The following is a 9108-nucleotide window of genomic DNA, read 5'->3' on the forward strand; positions in this document are numbered from 1 at the left end:
GTGGTGGTGCAGTTGTGATTGTGCCGTTTGGAAACAGTGAAACACAAACCTCAGCCAGGTTGGTGCTACAGTGAAATGTTGAAGTCAAAAATAGGAGAGTTACAGAGCCAGGAGCTCAGAATGAATACAGAGTACCATTAAACCTCACAGAGTACTGTATATGCATATTTAGAGTGTGTGCCATATTACTTCTTATTTTTATACCAGTCTCCTGAAGTGCATGCATAGGGAGCTGAACATTTAAATCACTGTAATGAGAGGGGAAAAATAATTTATATGGGTCCTATTACAGTCCTATGGTTTTGTCTTAGTTGTGCAGAATAACCAAATACAATTCAAACACTCCACCAGCACTAGGGGCTGTTGCCTGTGCAGTGCCTGGTGTCACCGTGGGCCAGGGAGCCCAGCCCTGAGGGGTTTATCCAGCTGGACTGTCACTGCAGGGGAAAGGTGCTGGGGGGAGCCACAGGCACAACGATACTGTGTTAGAGCAGGGCTTTAAGGGAGCAGCTGATTTTTTTTTACCTACAGTGTGCTGTAAAGCTGGAGCAGGCAGTTATTCTCCAGACATTGACAGTCTGGAGGGTTTTGTTATCAGTACACCCAATGGCTGCATGGAGAGGACAGTATGAGTACAGTGTCTGTCTGTGTATGAATGAGTGATCCCTTGCTGCAAGTTCACCGTGTTTTTACTCTCCTCTATGAATGTTAGAGGGGCCTGTGTGCTCCATGGAAGGGTTTAGGGCTACTGCTGAATACTATACTCTTTTGAGTAGTCTTGAGTCACACAAAGGGTGGCTCAGCAAAGGTTATTTGTGTGCATAAGAGTATGCAAGATCTGACCTATGAGTTTTCTTTTATACTTGTAAAACAACACAAATTAAAACATTGAAACTACCCCTCAAGCTGTGTTGGTGTCAGTTCTTAGTGTGCTGCTTTCCAGAAATCCAAAAGTAACAGCACACTGTCATCTGTCACCTCGCAGCAGCAGAAAGGTTTTCAAGAAGACCTGACAGAAGAATTAATCTCTGATTGGTTTTAAAGCTCTTTACTCCCACATTTCCATTGCTATTTAGCAGAACATTTTGTAAGAGGGGGGACAGTTTAAGAGACCAGTGTTGTATGGAACAAGATTACTATAGGTTACTCATTGTCAGTGAGAGTATTTCCTGGTTCACATTGAGAACTGGGAGGAAATCATTGCCGTCTAAAGAATATTTTAACTTCTTTTCTGCACACCTGTTTTACATTCATCTGGATTTACCACGTACTTTATCTGAACCTGGGAGTATCCACCAAAATCAGTGCTGAGGACTCTTGTGGGGGGATAGGAATGCACCAAAACTTTGCAACACATGTAAGTGTTTCTAAATATAAAGAGATAAAATAGACACATATTTTAAATATGCATGTAAATGGATACACTGCAACAAGTTGTAATGTGTGTACATTGCTTACATGAGCACTGAGAAAAGATTATAGAAGTCCTGATGGTGACTGATACTACCAATATATATATTGTGCTAGTAAGAGCTGCACTCCTATAACACAGAATTGGTAGATACTTGGGACTGTTAAACTGTAATTTTAATTTTAGTTTTAATCTTAAAAAAATTAATTTACAAGCACTTCCTTTATTTTTTTCCCCATAGTAGCTGATAATAACTAGCCTAAAACAATTAACTATTTTCTATCACTTTTTACCTATTTGAAGGCTTTATATAGCAAGGAAAACAGGAGTTCAAACTCAGATGTTTGCAAGGTAGACATAGTACTTATAATCTTGTATTTTAAAATGAAGTTGTAGTGAGAGTCTCAACTCACTCGGGGGTCATCACAGTTTGATTTACCAGAGATAGAAGACTTGACAAGTAAAATGTAGTAGAATTTCCTACTGACCAAGAAAAGAAATGTATAATAAAACTGTTAAGTCTTGGAGTCACCCCAAAATTAGACTCTGAATGAGAGGTAAGTGTTTCAAAATTACAGTATGAAAGCTTACTGAATCTTTGCCCTGAATGAACAACTTCAGATCCTGGGAAAAAAGGACAGAGGTTTTGGTTTGTTGTTTTTTTTTGTTTGTTTGTTTGTTTTTGACTACATGCATTTACAAGGAAAACGTCTTGCCACTGAAATAAAGTTTTACAGAAATGATGAATGTCTGTATTCAGGTATGAAAATTTTGCCTTTCAGGTGGGAAATTCACATGTGAATGCATCTGTATGTAAAGGCTTCTAATCACAAACTAGCATTAATAAGAAAACACACCTAAGCAGAGGATGGATTCTAATTTGTTGGATGTTGCTCACTGAGATCCTTCTGAAATAACTTCGCAGTTGTAATTTTTGGCCCTGAAGGTGAGACCTGATTGGTTTAATGAACTAGAAACAGCCTGTCTTAAATAGGGTATGTGCCTTCATGTTCATAATTGCTGAAATTCCTATTTTGACAGAACACACAAAATTGACAGCAGATAAATGTTAGATATTTTAACTTCTGAAATGTCTCTCATCAGCTACTTGTTTCATCTGATTAATGTGCCCTGTCAGTACAGAGCTTTAATCAGCCACAGACACTTTCTGGAAAATGATCAGGAGCAGATTTAGATGAAGAGCGATGCCAGAGGTAGTCAAGGTGAAGATTAATTCACATCTGCCTTCTAGAGTGGGAAGTAAATGTCAGAAACAATAGCACAGCACCTTACAGATGAGGTGCCAGCATTGCATTTTGTTGTGTTTATGCATGGATTTGCAATTCTTGCAGATGGAGTAAGTTGTGTGCTGGACTTGACTGCAAACAGAAGAGGTGTGCTTGTGATTGCTTCAGTTCTGCTGTCACTGGCCCTCACAGCACCAGGTGCATTCTTCAGAAGGTGTGTCCTGGCTACTGCTCCTCCCTCTCTGCTGCTCCATGGGGGTCATTTTAAATAGAAATCCAGAAACAAGGCACCCTGAAATGCTCAGCCAGATTTTTCAGTAGGGCTGCTCTTTTGGAGCCAAAGATTCCTGGCAGTGAAAAGGGCTGAACTCATGGAGTGCATCAATACTTCATTGCCATTTTAAACATTTTAATAATGGTGCACAGTGCGGTAACTCAAAAGCATCCAAATATCATTTTAAAAAAAATTAGAGAGGAAATGGAATTTTCTACAAGAAGTAGCTTCAACTTTGGAGCTAAAAGGAAAGTAAAAGAATCCTACAAAAGCACAATAATGAGGTGTTTAAACTTTTTTTTTCATCCTGTTTATTGCAGTCTTCCCTGTCCTTATTTCTTTTAACAACAAGAAGAAAAAAAAAAAAAAAAAAACAAATGGGAGAAAGAGAAATATTTTATGGAAAAAAAAAAAAAAAAAAAAAAGTCACTGGAAACCTATGGAAATGTGTGTGGCAACTCACAAACATGTTGCACTGATGGTAAGCCTAGATTCCTCCACTGATGCTCTTGGAGAGGCATAGTGAAAACCCCAGAGAGGAATCCAGGTACAATGAGGCAGAAACTGTGAAGGTCATCCTGATCGAGGACATTGCATCATGTTAAAAAACATCATTATTTATCTTTTTTTTTTGTTTGAGTACTTTAATGCCACTCTTAATTATATGTAATATTATGTGTATCTTTATATCTGTAATACATATAAGTATAGAAATATGTAATTTTATGTATATTTTATGTATGATACATGTTGTAGTGCAGACATTAGTCTGATTCTGCATCTGAGTCCAAATAGGCAATTTCAATGCTAATGGTGAGAACAGAAATGTTACCACTGACATTTTATATGCAGTTTGCTTACATGACACAATTCCACCTTCCTTATGGATGGGAGGAAAAACAATGGACCATGCAATATGTAAGATAGTTATTTTTAAACTACATGGTAGCTGAGTGGTTTCTGCTTTGATCTTGTTTTCCTCATCAGCTGACAGGATGTGATGTGCTGAAAAAACCTGTCTGCTCTTTAGAGAAAGATAAAAGATAATTGATTGGAGAAACCTGGGACACTGCCTGTGCTAAGCCTTGTTCATGGTGATTTGGGTATGTGGAGCAGAAATGAACCAAACTTCCTCAGATTCAGAGGAAAGGGAAGGGCAAAACTTTGCAGAAGACAGGTTATCAGATGAGAGCAGGCCAGGAGTGTAATAATTGAAAAATTACTTCTGCCTAGCCATGAAATATGGGCCTCAGCAACAATGTTGGTGTTGTGCCATGAGGATTGATGGTAAGGCAAATTCAGGGAAGGCTGCAGAGTGCTGTAGCATTAACTCATCAGACAACTCAAATGCCAGTGACAGCTGACTCTTCACCATAATTTACCATTAGCCCAAAATGCAATGGAAGCCCCCAAGGGCACCAAGCAGGAATCCATTAACCATTAACTATCAATCACTTGCCCTATAATGTCCTGTAGCAGTCCAGGGCTTATGTGTTTAAGCTGCTATCTTAATAGTCCATACATCACTGTTCTTCCCAGGGCACAACAACAATTGAGCAGTTTTCTCTTCAAGCAAGAAAAGAAAAAAAGTCACTAGGGAAAGGGAAGTTTTACTAGTGGGAGATCTAAAATTAAAAACAACAAGCCCTTTCTAGTCCCAATTGTATCACTCATTCAAAAGAAGTTCTAGTGTAATAGAAAAGTAAATGCAATTTTAGCATGTGTAGGAGTGTGTTTGTATGGGGTGAAAAAATACTGACATAGGATTGGAGTATGATTTGGCAGACTCTCCCTGCCAGGTAGCTAAAGTCTCAGTGAGATGACATAGTGTCCCTTGATGCAAAAGGAAGTGCCATAAGTCACTGTAATTAGCAGTCAACAGCTCTGGTTTTGATCAAGGTGGATACAGCTCCTCAAGCTTTGGCAGAAAACTCTGTGAGAGAATCTCTAAATCCAACTGAGAAAGAGATGAAGTACCTCCAGCTTATTTCTGCTCCTATGAAAGCCTGAGCAGTGAAAATAGCAGAATATGATTAAACCATCAAAACTTAAGAAGTCATAAATACAAGAAAGCAAATTAATAAATAATTTGTGGAAATTGTAGTTCCTAATCTAACACACTTGTTGAAATTTTATTTTTCATAGTGATTTCTTGGAAGTACTAAAAATGGGTGCCAGGAGAGAGGGTGTATCTGTATGAATGAACTGCTGTAAACAGCCTTGCAACAGCATTAATAACTACTAATCCAGTGGTAATTTAACCTGGAAGAAGTTAATCCCAGTTCAAAACCCAAAATATGTGATACTTGTGTCTTCATTTGGTTTTCCAAAGAGATGGATGGATGCTTTCAAACTTCCCTTGAGTGTAACTTTACCCAGGTAGGGGTTTGTGAGATAGTCTCAGGCAAGTGTCCAAGTTATCAGGGAAAATCCAGAAGTAAACAAGCTTTATCAAGACAAATGAGTGAAGGGAAACATATAAATCCAGCAATTGTGTGGCTGGAGCAGTGTAATTCTATAATAAGAGGCAATTTAGGTATGATTTAGCAGTATATAGGCTTCATGCTGAATCTTGGCACAGAAATGAACTTTTAGTAATCTAGCTGAAGGATAATTTTAAAGCAAAAGTCTCTTCCTTGGTGCCATAATTTGTTGTATCATGTTATCTTGTTTAAACAGGTCCGCTAAACATGATGTCATTCCTCAGTGTTTTCTATATTGATGTTACTGAAAATGAACATAAAACCAAGGCTGTATCAGGTGTCTGGCTGTGGACAGTCATCTGCTGACAGAGCTGGGTCACTCCCACACCTCCACAGAGAGGATTGTGAGGGAGAAAAATCAGCAAAAGAATTATCACAGTACTCCTTTATATTTCACAAGACAAACTGCAGCATTGTAAAGACCTGCAATGTTACACTGAGTTGCAGGGTTTGAGCCCTGAGGTGTTCACACCTGGGTGCTGTTCCTGGGATGCTGAAATACTTCCGTGGATGTGGAGTTATAATGATACCATGGGCATGAGCTACCACAGCACAGCTCTAGCAGGCTGAGAGGCACCTCCTTTATTTCTGGTTGTGGAATGGAGATGCAAACGTATGTCAGGAGTAATACAGCTTCAGCAGATCCTATTAGAAACAGTGGAAGTGAGCTGATGGTCTCTGGAAGTCCTTTCCCAGACTGTGTTGGGAGCTGCTTATTAGAAATGGGATTTGACAGCCCAGCACTCAAAGCGAGAGGGAAAAGCAGGGAAGTGGTGTTGAGCAGGGATGCGGCAGGAAAGGAGACACGAGGGCCGGTGCATGCGGAGGGAAGGTCCGGGACAGACTGAGCAGGATTCCGGCTCCCGCCCCGTGAGCTGCCAGCGGGTGGCACCGCGGGGCTGCTGAACCACCGACCCGGGCGGGACGGGCACAGGAGAGACCGCCGTCCCTCTGCTCACATCTTCCGCGGTGTTTCCTTGAGCGGGAAATCGCTGCTGGAGTCCCTCTCTCCAGAGGGAAGTTACCTTTGGAAGGCAGAGAAAAGTTACCTTGGGCTATCACCAGCACGTGTAAATCAAGTGGATCTGCAGCCCTGGGAAGAGAAGTCCCGCAAACAGATGATGGTTGTGTTCCAGAGCCACATTAGCAGATCATAAAGCTGGTATCCAGCCCAAAGAATGCCATCTGGGCTCCCTTCCCTCAGTCCTATGCAATGGCAGGGTAATTTTACCTCTGCCTTTGTACGTGGGAAGTTATTGTTATAAACGGGCCAGGAGACCTGCTCCTTTGAAAAGCCTTTATTAGTCAGCTCTTTCAAGGGGGAACTCGAGGGGTCGCCTGCGCCGCCGCTGCTCCTGTCGCCGCCCTCGCTCCTGTCGCCGCTGAGGATCAGGTGTCAGGCGAAGCTGCTGCTCTCACCGCAGCAGAGTCGGGAGTTCCGGCCTAGCGGGAATTCCCGGCAACCCAACAAGGCTCGTGTGGTCTAGGGGCGTCACTTCTTCCCAGTCTCTTTGTGGTCGTGGCGAGGCGGCAGAAGCAGAATTCAGTCTTTAGGTAGCTGAGGGTCTTCTCGGTGTTGTAGTGCCTCCCTTTTTACCTGGATTTTGTGCCGGGTCCCGGCTTTTGGGTCCGCTTGCCGGCAACTGCACTTCGGTTTGGAGCGATGCACCATGGAAGTCCTTGGATTTTCCTATTAGGCGGGGCCGGCAGCTCGAGGAGCCGGCAGGGAACGGCGACAGCCTAGCCCGACGGAAGGGGAAGGGAACCCGGGGTTTTAGAGGGGGTATACAACTTGGAATAAGATTTTTGAGGGTACAAACTTTGGTACAAACAGCTTAACAGACCGGTTACAACTGGCATAATATTTGAAACAGTACAACTTTTTAACAAATGACAGACTGTGTAAGAAAATGGGAATCTCTTACATTTTATTTATTTCAGTTATGCTGTTCCAGCTTCAGTCCAGCTCTTCCTGGAAATTACTGACTGCTTAATGAAATGAACTTTCTGCCTGTATTTAGGACATATTGCTGCTGGTGTCTCTTCCTTCCAATAACACAGCAGCGTGCAGCCATTCTGGCCCCTTTTGTGGTGGTGCTGCTTGACTTCAAGCCAAGACTGGTGGCAAACAGCATCTGGATCAGACATGGATTTTTTTTAATACAGCACATGGGTGTCTCATGATGGCTGCAAAAGACAGCATGAGGAAGTATTGGAGCAGGGAATTGCATTGAGAGTTATAGAGTAAAGCAAGGAGCTAGAAGGACCTGACAGTCCTTATTGGATTCTCATCAACGTTTTTCCCCAGCTCAAATCTCTTCTGTTTTCTGCTCTCTCAGTTTGGAATAATTTGTTTTGTAAAGGAAACAGAAAGAGCAGAAGTTTCAGACTATGTCATTCCCTGGAGTGAAGGCAAGCACACAGTAACAGCCTCAGGCTGCGTGTGAAGAGTCTTTTCAGGGAAGACAGCTTGACAAGTCCCTTGTTTGCTTCTTCCTCTTTGGAGTACAATCAAGGGAGGGCTGGTAAACAGTGATTGCACAGCATTCAAAATAAAGACTTCAGGCTACAAAATAAATAATAAAAAAAAAAGGTTAATCAAGGTCTCTACTTGGCATCCCCCCTGCTGCATTAGAAGGAGGAGCTGGATCTTTCACTCTGTTCTTCACATCATTCTCACTTTGAGGGTTTTTCCTTGCAGAATTTTTCGTTGCCCCTTTTAGGGACAGCTGTGAAACCCCTAGGTCTATTGCAAACACCTGGCATTAAATCTGTGCAGCAATACACAGACCATTATTGTGCAGAGCCAGGTGAGGAGCTAAATCAATTCCCAAGCAATGAGGTAAAATTACTGTGAGGAAAGGGAGAACCCTGAGACATGAATACTTTGCAATACAGTCATGCTGCAAAAGGATCAGTGTTCAATAAACTTTTCAGCACAAAGGATGAAAAACGCTCTGTATAATCAAGTAGCTCAAAACAAATTTTATAAATGGGGTGAGATAGCATTTAATTTTTTCCATACTTCAGTTTTACACTCATACATAATTAATACTCAGCTGACAACATTGTTTTTTCTTGCACAGGATGCATTTTCCAAATCAGTACAAAGTATAAAACCTTCAGGTTTTTGTAATAGCAAAAATGTTTCATTCATTTAGAAGGTGAAACAAACAGAATTAAATCGGGGTGATGCATGGGTGGTTTTGGTACCACTTCTACTCAAATTTGTCTCTTGCAGCAACAGGCAAAGTCTGCTGTGCTTGTCAGGTGACTTTTGGAGTTAACAAAAAACCCACAAGCATCAGGGAGCACCAGAACTCACTGGCTGTGGAAGGCCCAGCACCTCTGTCCTTTCTCTTGAGTTCAGGCATGAGACCAGCTACTGCATTTGGCAATTGCTATGCCAAGGGCAGCTGAAATATATTGTTTTATGGTCTGTGTTCAGGCTTTCAAAAGGACCTCAGACTTTGCAACTGTTGTGACTGATCCAAGATCAGCCCCTTCTGGGTTTGTAGCCTGCCAGAAACCTCCTGAGCAATAAATTCATGTTTCTGGGGCTATGGTGCCTGAGGAGCTCCCAGGCCAGGTAAAGCTGCTGGAGCTCAGAGCATCCTGGATACCTGCACTGGCTCACTCCAGAGAAGGCACAAGTAACTAACCCTGAGCTATGAAGTGAGGACACTGCCATTC

This window comes from Sylvia atricapilla, chromosome 2, assembly GCF_009819655.1.
Source record: "Sylvia atricapilla isolate bSylAtr1 chromosome 2, bSylAtr1.pri, whole genome shotgun sequence".
Lineage (NCBI taxonomy): Eukaryota > Metazoa > Chordata > Aves > Passeriformes > Sylviidae > Sylvia > Sylvia atricapilla.